Genomic DNA, 16,597 nt, shown 5'->3' with positions numbered 1-16,597 from the left:
CCAAAATGAAACTGCCTGCAGCAGAATGCATCTTCTTAAACGATTTGCCGAAACCTCTGCACATAAAACTGAAAAACAAATTGGAATATACAGAATTTGTAGATTTTATTTCTTATTTTTATTGCATGAAGTGAGAGAGAATACACCCATTATGTACTTGTTGATGCAGTTATTCTGTTTTATTAAGCAGATTTTAGCTTGATTGGTTTGATAATAGTTGATACCGGTGAACAGAATTGTATCAATCATTCGACAAATCGAATGAAATAAAAGCCATGGCATCAGCATTGTTTTGTTCAGCATTGCTCTGATGGTGGCCCTCATTAATAAGTTATAAAGCTCAGGCTGCTCCAGACTGGGTTGGGTTGGTGTTTGTCTTCAGAGGGAATCTTTATCCTTATTTGTCATGTAGTCTGACTTAAATCTATAAAAGTCAAAGAAGTAAATGGAGGAAAGGCAAAGAAATGAACAATACAATGCATTATAGCATTTGAATATTAAAAAAAAGATGCATCCTGCTCCAGTTTGTCCTCTGTGACACGCCTCAGAGACATTAGCAGCATTTAGGACCACTCCAGAGCCAACCTCATGGACCGTTGAGGACCCCACCTGCTCTTCACCCTCTTATGTTGTGTGTGGCTGCTTAATTATTGATGCTTATGTATTGCTGATTTCGGTCTTTGTGCAGTCCCTGATGAATGCTCTGGTGAAGCGGATGGAGGTATTTATCTAACTCAGAAAGTAGAGCTCTATTCCTCATCCTGTCCGCGCACGGCCAAGCCATCCCAGTGGATATGACCTCAGCATTGCAGCACAGAAAGAACATTCTCTCACACACAGGAGTGTGTTTCCATTAACCACTGCAATTATGCTTCTTCTCAGTATACAGACATTCATGACATGTGGAAAAAAACCCCTCTATTAATAATGCTACAAATATTCAAAATACTTCAAATATTTTCTTTCTGGACAGTTTTCTCTCAGACTGGACTTGAAATGAGCCCTTATTACATTATTGCATAATCGGGTTCTATTTTAATTCCCTCATTAATTGAATTAGAATGGAAAATCTGTTAAACTTACAAAACTTTAGCCCAATCAAATCTGCTTAATTCTTTGATTAGCTCAGTTTGCAGAACCGGTATATGGTGTGAAGACTCTAAATAACATGAACAGACACTATGAAACCCAGGCGCAGCTCAATGGCGCCCTCTGGTGTCTAAAGAACAACATTACAAAAACTTACAAACGTTAATCATTAAAAAAAATGCAACAGACTTGTTTTTTACTAAAACAAAGCTAATTTAATTAATCAGATCACAAAGTTCAACTGCCAATAAAACTTCTGCAACTGTTCCTATTTCTGAGCATTTTCTGTGAGTTACTACCAAACTTTATTTACAATGTGCTCACAACTGAAATGGAAATAACTTCATAGAAATCATAATAAAAGCAAAACACTTTGATCCAGATTATGTATTTTTTCTGTCTCCTGACTCAGATGTTGACTTGATGTTAGCTAGTTTGAGTATCCGCTTTGAAGAAATGGAGAAACTCTTTGTCCTCCAGGAGATGAGACCCTGAGGTCTCCAACTGCCAGTCTCAGAGTAGTTCGATAGATCTTATCAAATAGATCTGGTTACCCAAGCTGTAGCTCTAAGAAGGTGGAGGACCTCCAAAAACAATATTAGCAGTATTGACATCTTTAATGTGTGGCAAAGGTCTAATCCCAGAGGTCGGTGCACTAATGGGGAAATATTGAGTGTTGCCAGAACAGAGGTTTTCTTCTAATCTTTCCATTACGTGCTTTGGACAACCACTTTCAGCTGGGATGAACATACAGAGATGGATGGGAGATAATGTGATCAATCCGGATACAATAAAAGGGGTGATAACTCAAAGTCATTCACACTCTCCGATGACTAGCCTGTCTGAAAGAATACTATTAAATCGGGATCTTTGAGCCATTTCCTCTCTCAGTCTCTTTCTATGGTCTGCTGAGTGATCTAATCAATGCACTTTCCATCTTTTTCCATTTCATCCTTGACTTATTGCAATCCTTGTAAAGTCTTTTCGGTGCCTCTCAGTTTAAACTTTTATCTTCCAGACCTTACCAGAAATCAAACACTTTCACGATTCCTTCAGCTGCCAGTACTTTAAAAAAAAAAAAAAATTTTTTCCACACTAAGGTCAGTCGTGATGCATGACCAGTCAATAGGTTGAAGGACAGCAACCGCCATCCTCCGCTATTTAAACGTGAACACGAATTATACACATTTCCCTGACCATGGGGACTAGCAGGTTGGCAGAGGCTCTCAGAGCAGAAATTGCAAAGACACATCCAGTTCTGTGATGCAGAACTAAGACACCATTGCTGTGTTTTAGCAACATGAAATGCTCTTTTTTATGCCCGCAGCTCTATCAGAGCACCCTATCTCTGTTCCACATCCAGTCACACTGGTTCAGCACACCGGCTCCAGCAGCCAGCGGAGGGCACTGTAGCTGGTGATAACGCGCTGCATTGTCTCAGTTTATAACATGGTTGGCTGCGGTCTTGTGTTTTAACTCCAGCTGAAGTTGTTTTGAGCATGAAAGGGTTGTGTGGACTCTGAGAGACAGCAGCTGAGCTTAAAATTTCAGTTGCGATTTAGTTTTTGCATAATTGAAAAAAAAAGATTTACAAACAATACAATCACTCGCTTTGTATTTAACAGCTCCCTCTTGACATAATGGGGTGTGAACACAAGATCTCTGGGGGCCTCCAGTGATGTGAGGCACCAAGTTGCTGGGAGTGTTGTGGGTTTCACAGCAGCATCCCAATCTATCACTCTTGCTCTGGTGTTTCCTGCTGGTTTCTGTTGGACGGGGATGCAGAGAATTTCAGGGTCAAGTCAATGCCTCAGGCTGTTTGTTGGGTTCCTCCAAAATGTCCAGAGCAGGATGTAATGTGGCATGGTGCATTGCTCTCTCCTGCTGGCAGACGAGGCTGCTACCTAAAGTGTCTCTGACACTTTGGGTCATGCTTAGTCTGCAGCTCTGGTGCAATGACACTATATAATATTATCAGCTTAATATTAAATTATTATTGATTAATTGATTATCTATTTATCTGATCAGTTAAAAGGCTAATAAGGCTCATTGTTGTTATTTGGCTTCAGCAGAAGCCAAAATGCCTGACACAAACTATTCACTAAAGTAAACAAAAAACAAACAAACAAAAAATAAATTCTGAAGACATTATTTTAAAACATAATATCATATATGTATGTTTTTTTTAAAGTAGATGAAGCAAGATTCAGGCCGCTATTATGCTTACTGTATGACCTAAATATATCGCTACATTTTTTTCAACTTTTGATTCAGCAAAAAAGAAAAAAAAAAAGACGAGATAAAAGACAAATTATTCAAGATATAAAAGCATTTTTACTGGTAATTCAAACATCTGTAAGAGAATGTGTTAATGGCTTTATCTTATTCCCTTCCCCCTTTTTCTCTCCTGCATAGATGCTGCCTACAAAGCCATTTTAGAAGCCGTGCCCCGAGTCCGTCTTTTAAAGTAAGTTTAAAAGCTTTCTCTTCAGAGACTTGCATTTGTGGCCACTTTGAAGTTAATCAGTTGCGGAAAGGAAGTGGGGAAAAAAAGTATCACCAGAAACCCTTCCAGAGATCATTGGTTGCAGCTCAGTAACCACAAAAAATTAAGTGATTTTCTGCTTGCAAGACAGTGCAGCTGGTTAAAGACGTTACATAGGCTAAAAAACAAAGCCAGAAAACATCTGATATTTTTCTAATTTGGTGTTATGTGCTATTATCATTACAATTTATTAACTAATAATTATTCAATTTGCCCATTTACAGCAGTGCTGATCATGTAAGGCTTTTTCCAAACAAGGTGTATGTCTCAGTGACATATAGATTCATTCGAAAGTAATTTTTTTCTCAATCATTTCTGGTGACCCAAAGAAAAAGGTGTCCTCTTTTGCTACACTCCCAACTCTGCTTATTTAATTTTTTTCTTTTTGATGTTCATGGTTTGGCTCAATTTTAGGCTTCGGTATTTGAATGCAAAGGAAAAGAAAAACTCGTACATTATGTCATAACTATTATGTCTACGCAATTTATATGTACAGGTTTTGCTGGCAGAATGAAACATATACAGAAATATACAAGCGTTAGGAGCAAGAATAGCAAGATGTTGAGCTATCAAGTAGGAGCAATTAATACCAATTTATGTGACTATTGATCTATGACTTAGACTTTACATTAAAAAAATCACGAGACGTTTGTAAGAGACTTAAGAGGTTTAAAGGGAAGGTTTAAAAAACTCCCACTGATTATTGAAAATGATATAATCAATTTACCATTTTATTTTTAAAATTAAATGTAACCAATAATGAATCAATTATTTTGTTCTGAAATCAAACTCTTTTTGCTTTGATTAATTATCTTTGTCGGTGTGTTTCTTTAATTTCCTGTCAGAAACAAACTTCTTGATGAAAGCGAGTTTCATAGATCCTCCAGGGTGAATAGATGTGGGCATAGCTGTTTTACCTTAAGAGTCTTCTGCAGATATGAGCTCTTTTGTTTACTTATTTTGATGAAACGATAAACAAGGTTCATCAAATATTAAGTTATTTTCATATTAAAAGCATCTGTGATTGCACCAATTGGTCCAACCATTTCAGGTCTCTTAAAAACATGCTTCTTTAGAGTCAAGTGATGAATATTTTCCCTGAAGGGAATCAGCATGGTCAAAGCATCTGTATGTGGCAGTTGTTTCAACCAGTTCATGGCCACAAGCTCCAGTTCACAAGAGTCATGCAACAAGACAATGATCTGAAGAACACCAGTAAATGGTTTTAAAATGGTCATTTTATTGGAGAAGCCTAGTTATAGTCAATTTTTCTTTTTGGCTCTAGAGGCCTTTTATTTGAAAGTGCCCAGTCAGGAAAGGAGGGTATTAAGAGAGAGGAAAGACATGCGCCAAAGGTTATCAGGCCAGGAATCTAACCTGTGACGGCCGTGTCGAGGACTAAGGCCTCCTTATGTGTGTCATGCTTAACCCCTGTGCCACCACAGCACCCCTGGAGAAGCCTATTTAATATCCAAATCTAAATGAGATGCTGTGTCATGACCCTGACCAGGCAATTTATGCTCGAAAATCCTCCAGTGAGAGTAATTAAAACAATGTTTCAAAAAAAAGAGTGGGCGAAAATTCCTCCATAGCAATATAAAATACAGTTATGTCAAAAGCCTGATGACAATGGTTATGATCAAGGGTGACCCAACCAATCACCGGGTCGAGGAGGCAATTACCTTTTCCAGATTGGGCCAAATTGGTTTGGATAGTTTTTTGTTTTCCTTTTATCAAAATAAATTCATAATTTTAAAAACTGTTGGTTTTATGCAGTCTTGAGTCAAAATGATGAAATTAGTTTGATGATGTGAAACATGTAACAGTCTGACAAAAAGTAAAAACACAAAAAATGAACTTACAATTACATAAACTTTAACCAATTAGAAATTTTGCATCTGCAACTTCCTTTGCTGACCCCATGTTTCAATCCCATTGAGACATCCTATGTTCCACTAGGACACTGTCAGCAGAGTAAAAGCTCATTTTAACCTGAAATACATCAAGATATCCAGGTACTAATAGTTGTGTTTAGAAGAGTAAAGGCTTTTTCAATGCTTTATTTTGAATGAAAGAAAAAGTGACATAGGCACTAAAAGCAAAAGTAAAAAAAAACAGATTTTTAATAGTGATTTTTTTTTTGATGCGTCATCACACAAACTTCAACAGATTACATGAATAGTTTTATTCAAAACTAGTTGCCAGAGCAATGAACGAACACTTTATACCTTTGTTTGGATTTTTAAACTAAACTAAATGAAGAAATAAATAAAAGAAAAGAACAAAAGGTGTATTTATCAGACATCCTCCTATTCCCTTCAGGCTCCTCCTCTCTTATCAACCTTCTTGCAGTGCAGAGAGGAGGAGGAGATGTTGTGCTGTTGGTGAATGAGAACAACACTGTGTGCTGCAAAGATAATTACGTTTGCCAGAAAATGGCTAAGTGATTGTAAAAGCCCACATTTCCTCTTGATATTTGCAAAGAAGAAGAAGCGGAAGGACAAGAAGGAGAAGCACAAAGTACAGATTTGACTGTTGTGTCTAATGTTTTTTTTTCCTCTGATTTTCAAAAATCACCGAACAGCCTATTATTTGCAGCAACTTTCCAAAGTAGTCATGTAGATGTCTTCTTAGGTGTAATTTTAGCAAATTCCTGTAAGACAGATTTAGCAGGAGCATTTTTCTGTAACATAGTGGTTATGCTGTGATGAAGTCACGATGATGCTGACAAGCACCAGCAGCTGTCTTAATGAAATCTTCATTTCATATCTTTTTAGATGGAGTTCTTATCTTGCCTGAGTGTTCTGGTGAGTTTCTGTGCAACACTGAAGGCTGTAAGAAACTAAAGCGCCTTAACTGCAGCTTTTTGTTGCTGCCTCCTGCTGCTGCCACCTGCTTTAGTTCAGTTTCCAGGAAAGGCATCTCGAACAAGCTAATTGGCAGTCTCATGAAGTCGTTGCCCTCTCTCTGAGTCACGAGTGAACGCCTCAACTGGTGCAATGCATTTTTACTAGCTCTTTTCTCCAGTCCGGTCTTTGATGCGTTTGTTGTTGCAGGCAGTCAAACTAATGACTGATGAAAAAAAGAAGCAGAAATAAATGAATAATAGAGCCTAACTCCTGATGCAACATAATCCGCCTGTACGTTTTCTATTTAGAAACTAGAGATGGCTTCCACCTAATTTCACATAATTCTTTGTGATATGTTAAATAGTCCTAACTTACTGCCTTCTTTAACCTCGTCAGGTTTGTTCCGATAACGACAACAAAAAAGCCCCCAGTACTTTTCTCTTTTTCAAAACAGTGCCTCGTCACTCACTAAAATGATTTAAGCTGAAAGGAAAAAGAGAAATTAAAAGGAAGAATACAAGACCTTCATGGACTTCTTTCCCTTCGTTTTTATCCACTGTCAAATTATTCCGCCTTGTTCCCAGCCGAGCTGCATGCTGAGACCTCTCTACCCCTGCTGTGACCTTTACAAATTTTGCCCTTTGGTGCTGCTTTGTGCAATGTGACCTTATTAAATTTTATTTTACGCCACGTGGTCAGAAATAAGTCCTCATTGGAACACTTGATGGGTGCGTTTCGTCAAGCGCAAACAAGCCAGGGAAATCGTTAAGATAGCGTTCTGGCCTAAGCAGAAGTATTAAGACACAGAGGGACGTGATATGGGGAGGACGGAGTAAAAGAGACATTTAAAAGACAGAAACAACAGAGGAGAAGAGAAAAGGAGGCTTTTGACAAGATTCCAGTACACAATGACTCATTACTCTACATCTGTGTGTCTGGCAGGGTAGTGGCTCTTTACACCACAGCAGCTGCCCAGTGCAGTCTAGCCAGCCTTTGAAACGCTTTGCTACCCTGCAGGGTGGAGACACCATGCATAATCTTTGTTTCATTCTGTTTGTCTCTGAGCTGCTCACGCTCTGGTGCTTTTTCTTCCCACACAGCATAAAAAATATATGCACATAAACCGGAGTACATAATTAAAAGTAAGGAAAGAATTAGGAAAGCTATGAATAAGCTTACTTTTTTTGTGTGTTTCACAGTAGCTGTAGGGAGGGTAACATCAATCATTCATTGACCACTTTGGTGTAAATCCAAAAAATACAGCATATTTCATTTTTAGAGCACACAGAGATGAATAGCAGGTCTATTCTTTAGGCTTTTTTTGACCTATTTCCTTTGAAAAGATGGAGATTCAATTTCTCAGCCTAATAATTCAGTGATGACTGTGCTATCCTTCCATCCATCATTGGGTCAGCACATCAATATGTCAAACATCGTGACTGAACACCAGGTAAGAACTGGCATCTCGATCAGACATGGCTATATTTCATGTTTCGTGATAATTAGCTAAATGCTGGCTGTCATACTCAGATAAGCAACAGACTGTGGTGAATAACCTTCTTTAGAACCACGAGACAACATGAACGTATGCATTTCCGTACGCACAAATTTATGTCAAAGCACAGACGAGAACTGAAGAACTAAAGCTCCTGTCATGTAAATTTGTACAGTATGCCAAGATTTGCACAACAATGAACAAGGATACTTATTATGGGGAAAGACGATTCCTTTGTTGTGCAGCTGAAGCATGGCTACTGCAAATAGACAGTGATTAGTCTACACATTCAAGGTTTTTGTTGTTTTTTGCTCCTTTACTAAAATCAAGAGTTAAGAAGAGAGAGCTCCACCTCTTTAGCATTAAAACTTAAAATAAATTCTGCAAGATCAGATGATTTTTATTTAGAAAGTATCCACTCCACTCTAAGCCACATAAAGCTGAATGTAGGATGTGGGAGTTATTCGCTGCATCCACACTTTGCCCCACATTTTGCACATTATTTGCAGTGCTATCTGCCATAATCTTGCATTGTCGTTCACAAAGCAAATAGAACCAAAGACAGGAGATGCAAACATCCTCGTCAAATTCAGACAATGTGACACATTTCATGCCTTCTTATGTCAGGCTGCAGTTTCGTTTGCTTCATAAACACATTTTGACTTTTTTTTTTTTTTTTTTTTGCCAAAAAACGTCTGATGCAAAAATGTGACAGAGGCAAATATGTCTTCATAGTGAGCTTAAGGATAAAATACAGAACCACTCCTAAAAAACTGCCAGAGCATCATATCACAAAGGAACCACAGCGAGGATGCAAATATTTGCTTTTTCTTACAGAGTTACTTTTCGGAGAATTATTTAATCTTAAAGTCAATGGATGCAATATTCAGTCAATGAATCTCAAAATAGTCCAAATGCAATATCAGTTTGTGCAATTTTGATATCACAAAAAAAACTCTCTATTATGCAATTTGTTGATTATTGCATTCCAAAGATCAAAAAGTCAAGCTTTGCTTATAAGTAATATCTGCAGGCAGCAAATATTACTCTCTTGTGAAGAGAGTCGATTCCCTCTCTTCACAAACATAAGAGTGCACAAGATATCAGGAACATGTTGACTGATCAAAATATTATCATCAGTATTTTAAAATAATGGTGCCATTGTGTGAATTCTAATATTACTAACTCGAAGAGGAACGTTTGTAAAGACGGTTTTGCATTTTAAACAGGCAGCCGAATTTAGTGAGCTTTACAAATTTGACTATTTGTGAAAATCATTTCTACAGTTCCAGTTTTATAAATCTCTGGGAAACTTGATACTTTTGCAACATGCCTCCTTTTGTTTGTAAAGGAAGCAGCGAGAGAGGTTGACAGCACTGATCTTACGTAATTGGAAGCTTTTTTGGTGAAAATTTACATAAATTTACATTAGGATTGGGAGCTTTCCTATGTGTTCATGCATATTGCCTCATTTAAATGTGAGCAAAAGGTGCCAGTGCACAGAGACGCCATTAGCACTGCAGTTTGAGGTATAAATCCCTCTTTGCAAAGGATTAAAGGGATAGTTTCTGACTTTTGAAGTGAAGTTCTGAAGAGTTAATATTTTAGCTGCAGTAGAAATCTCTCTTAGTCTTTTCATTTAGTATAAATGCAGACTATTTGTTCCCACAGCATAAAACTAACTACATGATTTGGCCCGAAGCAGAAATCCCCCCTCAAATAACTCGAACCTAAAAAATGCCACAGCTGTTTTTGCAAATATTATTATATTGATTTTTTTTTATTTTTTTTTTTAACATTGCCTTTTTATCAGAAACTTAAAAGCTGGTCTTTCTGTCAGACATTCAATAAAGTACATTTTGGACATTCTTGGCCTTTGTATATGTAGAAGTAGGATTTTTCACCCAAGTAGTTGAATAGAAAAGAAAAACTCTCGGAGCCACTGAGTTGTACAATCTGTGCATTCTGTGATTATTCATGCATGTAGATTTATTTAAAAGATTATATTTATCATAATGTAGCCACTGTGTAAAAAGTAATGAGTTTCAACAGTTTTCTTAATCATAATGCAGAACCTTTCCACCCCAGTAAAAAAAAAAAAAGAACCAATAGCAAAAAGTTTCAAAGCTTATAAAATTGGGAGTTTTGAAAAGAGTGACAGAAAAGTAGCCACACTTGGTCATTGGTGCATTTTTTTTTTCTCAGAGGTCTCTCTGAAGGAGATATATTTCAACTTTACATTAAAGAAGCCATTAGACATCCCTCTTGCTCTTTACACAGACTGAAACCCCACTAGGCTTTAAAAAAGGATCAAGGCGAAATTAAACTACTTCCTTCCTCCTTACTTAAAGTAAAAATAGATCTGCCACTGTAGAATTGGTAATGACAACAGGGTGGGTAAGATTTTCTCCCCCCTTTTATCCAATCACAGTCTTGATGTCCTTGAGGATGGCTGACAGAAAGATGGATGAATCTTTTCAAGCTTTGATGGCTAATCCTATCAAGGATGTAGTCACCGTCTTCAAAATGTAATTAAAAATTCCAGCTAAAATTACTTGCTGTATCTTTAACGAAATATTCTGGGCCATTAATGATCTCATGCTGCTACAAGATTTTAGTCATTTCTGACACACCTGTTTAACTGTCTACACCCCTGCTTCGCCATTTAGAAATGTTTTAGTGAAACCACATTTGTGTGTCTCTGTTTTCTGATAACACAATTTCTGTTTGCTTCTGGGAGTTACATTTTCTTCAACAGGCCTTGCAGACTATGGGCTCATTTAGGCTGTGATTATACTTTTTCAAATTTTGAAAGAGTGGGAGAGCAGAGTGGGGCAAAAAGTGTCTGCACTGCATCTGCTTTACAGCTGGAAGGTCAGTGGTTCCAATCTCCACAAATAGTTGAAAGCAAAACGCAATTCTCTATTGTGTTGATGTGGATGCTCATCTTCACCTTTTAATTTTGACTTACAAATCCATCCATGTGTACCAACGGCCATTAAAAAAAAATGTATCACAGACAGCATTGACTTTAAAATGCTTCTAAACCAATTAAAAAAATTCAGTAGTTCACGATTCACACTGTGAGCTCTCTCTCTTCTGCAGTCCATCAAGGTAAGACTCAGAAAATTTCCATTTCAGTGAATGCATCTCATGCAGAGAATGTCCTGCTGTGAAGAGCACTCAACTCTAAAAATAAAACTCAATTAGATAAACATGCTAAAAAAAAAAGAAGAGTGCTATCAACTAGGCATAAACATAAATCTTCTCGAATAATTTTTGGTTGTTGATTTTATTACCTTGAAAGTGAGGCACATTTGTAGGTTCACATTGCTTGTGAAGAAACTTGTGGCATGGCTGGGAACAATAAAATATGATAATGATTAGCAAAGACAGATGCGGTAAAGGGATAATAATGTATATGTCATAATCTATCATGTGGAAAAATACAAAACAGTAAAGTTCAATTTTCATTGAATTCAACAGCTAGCCTTGCAAAAATATTCAAGCCCCTCAAACTTCTTCATATTTTGTGGTTCCAGTGATTATGTATTTCAGTGCTATTTTATGTGACAGACCAACACCAATACACAGATAATTATCAAGTGGAAAGAATCGGTTTTCAAAATGTTTTACAAATAAAATGCACATGTTGATTTCTTTCTTGACGTTTTGCATTTTCAACAAATTAAACTCTAGAAGATTGAACAAACAGCCCCTGTAAACACCAGTTTTCAATTCTTCCCATCTATTCTCACTTGGATTTATGTTTGTTGACTGATTGGGTATTTTTAACAAGTGAATATGGTTGGAACCAAACCAATGCATTGTAGCAGCGACTGTATGTTCAGAGCCGTTGTCTTGGCGATGAACCTCTGCCATTGGTTTTCTTACATGATTCCCTTGAATTTAGCTCCATTCATCTTTTCCATCAACTTTGACCAACTATTGTTCTGTTTGATTTTTGAGTTTTGACTGATGTCGTAAAGAATTAACAGCAATCACATTAAGCAAAAGCACCCTGCAAAGCTGTTATTTTTGTTGGGGGGGGGAAAAAAGAAGATTGTAATGATTTTTTTTGAGAAACAACAGATTGGTTTGACACATATTAGACTGAAATATGTTTGATCATCTCAACGTCAACAGCACTTTAACTCGGAGACATTAAAATGAGAGCAGAATTTTAATTGTGAGTGGAAAAATGAACAGCTCGAGACCTCAATGCTGCTCCTCTTGGTGCTAATGTAAACACAGAATATCACTGTAGAGGGTTGGAAAATACCATTAAAATTGCAATTCAGTTTATTACCTATTCCAGATTCCCCTGCATCTCCTGTATTTGGAAAAAAACTAAAAGCCTTGTTTTTTTTCCCCGAGATATTTTGCACATGCACATTTTTAAAGAATGAGAGAAAAGGTTAAAACAATCAGGCTGCTCATCTGCTGCAAAGTTCTGAGCCAGAGTACTGATGTGATTCATGCAGACAAAACACTCTTTATTCAGTCCTGACAGTTTGTATCTTTATAAGATTTGATTTTTTTTTTTCAAGTGACATGACAGCGTAAATCAAGTAGCGCACCCTGGCAATGCTAAGTGTTGCTTTTATGGATTAAAAAAAAACTTATTTGAAATGAGGTTACTGTTATTTATTAAACGCAACTGCTAATAGCTGCAGTTTGCTTTATAATACTCAACTTTGGGCTACATATCTCAGTCATTTCTACAATGCTTAGACTGAATGTCAGGCTTTTTCCTGGTTACTCTGTCAGAGTGAACAGTCACAGGCTGGTTTTAATGAACGTAGCACCCAAAAGCAGTGCTTTTTAATTTGAATTTCCTTTTTAAGTCTTCTCTGACTGTTTGCCCTTTGTTAAAATTATGAAGATACTTTGAGAAAATTTTCTCCCAGATGACTTTATTTCCAGCTGAACTTTGTGTCATTTTGCATCAGCTGGCCACATTCTGCTTCATGTAACCTTTCAGCAACATGAACTTCAACTGCATTTGGTCAGTGCTGCTTCATACGTTTCACTAGCAATTTTGATTTTCTGCTACCAACTATCCTTCTCAGTAAACTTACTTTAACAGTAGCCTCATTTTGAATTGGTAAATAAAAAATCAGCATTTTCCCTGAGGTGCAACATTGTTTCGCTTTCTTATTTTTCTCATTAAAAATACCCAGACTTTGCAACTAAAACATTTTTTTCTTAATTTACCAGAGGTTTGTTCTATATTCTGTTTAACTGTGCAAAAAAACAAAAACAAAACAGTATTCGTGTAGAACTGAGATTTGAAGAACAATATCCTGCCATCTCTTGTACAATTTTTTATTAGTCCTGTCCAGCTTGTTGTTGTTATGCACCCTCAGGTACTTGTAGAATTGCACCATGTCCTCCTCCTCACTCTGTTTTCTGACAGGTGTCATTGACTCCCGCGCAGTAATAAGCAGTAAAGCCATTGTAAATGACAGCCTTCATTCCGTGAGGACACATGCACTCCTGATGAGGGGCCACTTCAAAGGTGACAACAGCCCCAGAGAATGAGTTGTCACTTGATTGTTTGAGGAACACAGGAGTGACAGTCTATATATGGTGCCTGTTTCAGCTGCCATCTCAGCCCAAATGAACACTCGCTGCATACACCTGGCTCTGGATTTCTACATTGTTGGTCACAAAATACCAAATATAACAACTGCTCCTGGAAAAGTTTTTTTTTTCTTTTCTTTTCTTTTTTTTTAAGACAGGCTTCATTAAATTGGTAGAATCCTGATGAAATTGGCAATTTGTTTACCAAATACTACAGTTGTAGTTGTTAAGCAAACAAAACACATCATGCCAAACTGTAGAAGGATTTATTTTCCATTGGCATCTGAAAGCATATGTTTTGAAATGATAAAAAGACTATAAAATGAGAAGAGAACATCGTTTTTGTTTTCTTTTGGTTTACTCCGATTCTTTATTAAGGAATTTTCTGCTGGACGATTCGCTGTGCGAATGTTGGTTCCAAAAATAAGATTGTCATTCAAAGGAAAGCAGCGAAACAGACTGCTGCTAGTATAATTTAAATTAATTTAATTCTGCAATTGATAGTTTCTTCATATGCAGATATACTATACAAGCTGAGAAACATTTTGGATATAAATAGCAAATATAAAGCAAAGTTACGTTATCCCGCCTTTTGTACAAAATTGTTTCCATTGTTTTATGATAATACTTTAAACTGTCAGAACATTTTTGAGCCTATTTTTACTACAGATTGTTTACAGTATGTATGGCACCATTTTAAAGCCCTCTTTGTGTGACTTTTGCAAAGCAAGTGTTTCAGAAAAAATATTTGTCATTGTACATGAATGGAGTAGGAAAAGAAGTCCCTCCTCCTCATCTTAATTTTCTTTCAAATTTTCTTGCAAGAGCTTGTTACCTAAATGTTGTTGTCTTTTGTTTTTGATTTCTTATTTTCTCATTTTTCTTATAATAACTGCCATATTATTGAAAATTATTCATTTGAACTACATTCAAAAATAAAATAATTTTAGCTTAAATGGTAATATATACTGTATGTCCACATGCTTTACATGGACAGTAAGATCGTCAATATTAGTTTTAGTGCTGATCTTTTATTATCACTTTTGCTTGGTTTTTATATTTAACGGGTTCTTTCAGATTCATATAGATCAAACATCTAACTTTAGATTCTGTCTGTCCATCTTGGTCTCTCTACCTTTGCAGGGTTTGGTGTCCATCTCCAGGGACAGTGGGAGGCAGGACCCGCCCTGGACAGGGTCACCACTCCACGTCAATGCTGGTCCAGACATATCTTATGAGAAAAAAGTCAAGGATCTCTTCATTTAATTCAATGCTAACTCAAAAATAACCTACGGAACATCATATCATTACTAAAGCCCAGGAGCTTAACATGAGGAGTCAATGTTGGATAGAAAATAATTTCTGCTGCGTGTTTTCTTCCCTTGTTCTGTTTTTTCATAAGTACTTGGAAAAAATTGCTGTGAACATTACAAGATCAAAGAAACTCACATCTCTCTAAAAACTGCCATGGGTGCAACTGAAATTATTCAGTGTGATCCACAAAATTATTTCAAATAAATCTTTCCACAGTAAAAAAAAGAATCCAAAGCATCAAACGTCAGACTGCTGTTATTACATTCACTCCACTCCAGAATCAGCGGATCAAGGATGAATTCTGCATCATATCAAAGACTGATTGAAGGTGTATGTAAGATATCCAGCTGAAAGTTGAATGCCTATGATTTTTATTGTGTTTTTAATAATCAGCACAATACTAAATAATGTAAGAAAAAAAAAAAAAACCTTCACAGGTTTCTGCAGTGACCCTTTGGAAACACAGATTTGGATCCCATTTGTGAACATTACATGTTAGGAAAAACCCTGTTTGGTGTCTTCTTGGAACTAAAGAAATTAAGTACAGATGAGTGATAGGAAACCACCCTCAGGAAGTGGCAGAAAATGTAACAAAACAAATTTAGAAATCAAGGAGAGAAAATTTTTTTTGAATTATCGTTCATGTGCACACTGTATGAAAGTAGTTCAAATATATTTTTAATCACATTGTGTTAAAAAGAGTCATCGGTTTTTGTAATTTTTTTTTATAGTGTTTGTGTGTAAAAAAATGCAATGAATTATCATACATCATGCTGTCCTAGAAAGTCTCAAAAGACTTCAAACTGAATGGGGGAATATACATACAAATTATGCTTCCAGGTTTCAGAGCTGACATGAATATTTGTTGGCCTGTTAAAGACGTTGAGGAGTTTTAATTATTAAATTTCTCTTACATAGAGGCTTCAAAATGCCAGGGCAGCTGCAGCATCAGCATTGTTTGGGGGAAAAAAAAAAAGAAGTTATTTACATAATGAATTCTTATTCATCTAGCGTTGTGCTTAACAGCGTAGAGAAACACAGCACGGCATCTGAATGCAATGTTATGATGATCCGACACTGTTACGACTAAAATAATAATTAGTTTCCTGCTTGTTCTTGGAGAATGGCTCAGTTGAAGAGCGGTTGTCTTCTAACAAGAAAATCGGTGGTTTGATTTCTGGTATGTCTATGTGTGAAAGTGTCCTTGGGGCAGACACTGGTCCCCTAATGATAATAATGATAATTACTGTTCAGTAATATAAGGAAGAAAGTATAAACAGCACTTTGCAATTTTAAATTTTGTTTTTTTAAGTTACAACCACAAGCTTTGTTTTACACAAAGTAGTTCTGAATTGTGAAGTCGACAAAAAATGATGCATGTCTGAAACTTTTTACAAATAAAAATCTGAAAAGTGTGGCGTGCAAATGTATTTAGCTCATGTCACTCCCTAAAGAAAGCCAGAGAAATCACTCTGTTAGTAAAAAGTCTATGCTGGTGTATAATTTAATCTCAATTCAAATGCAGCTGTTCTGTCAAGGCTTTCAAAACAGCATCATCAAGTCGCTGACACACACACACACACACACACCAGACAAATCAGAGATAAAGTTTTAAAGAAATAAAAAGAAAATGTTCTGCTATAAAACAATTTCCCTAGTTTAGCACGTCTCACTGATGGGCGTTTAACACATTTCTCAGAATGAACACATTCACAGACG

General features: G+C 36.6%; 1 long non-coding RNA gene across 1 annotated transcript in view; it reads left to right on the top strand.

The window, feature by feature from the left end:
* The window catches only part of LOC111608430, a 52,209-nt gene extending 35,948 nt beyond the window's left edge, over positions 1-16,261 (top strand). Inside the window, exons 5-6 of the long non-coding RNA XR_002752653.1 lie at positions 3,505-3,556; positions 14,708-16,261. This is a non-coding gene — a long non-coding RNA (uncharacterized LOC111608430). The remainder of the gene's footprint in view (positions 1-3,504; positions 3,557-14,707) is intronic.
* Positions 16,262-16,597: the final 336 nt, after the last annotated feature.

Source organism: Xiphophorus maculatus, chromosome 4 (assembly GCF_002775205.1).
Source record: "Xiphophorus maculatus strain JP 163 A chromosome 4, X_maculatus-5.0-male, whole genome shotgun sequence".
NCBI classification, from domain to species: Eukaryota; Metazoa; Chordata; class Actinopteri; order Cyprinodontiformes; family Poeciliidae; genus Xiphophorus; species Xiphophorus maculatus.
The sequence above is the reverse complement of the archived record's forward strand: the minus strand, read 5'-3'. Positions and strand labels throughout refer to the sequence as shown.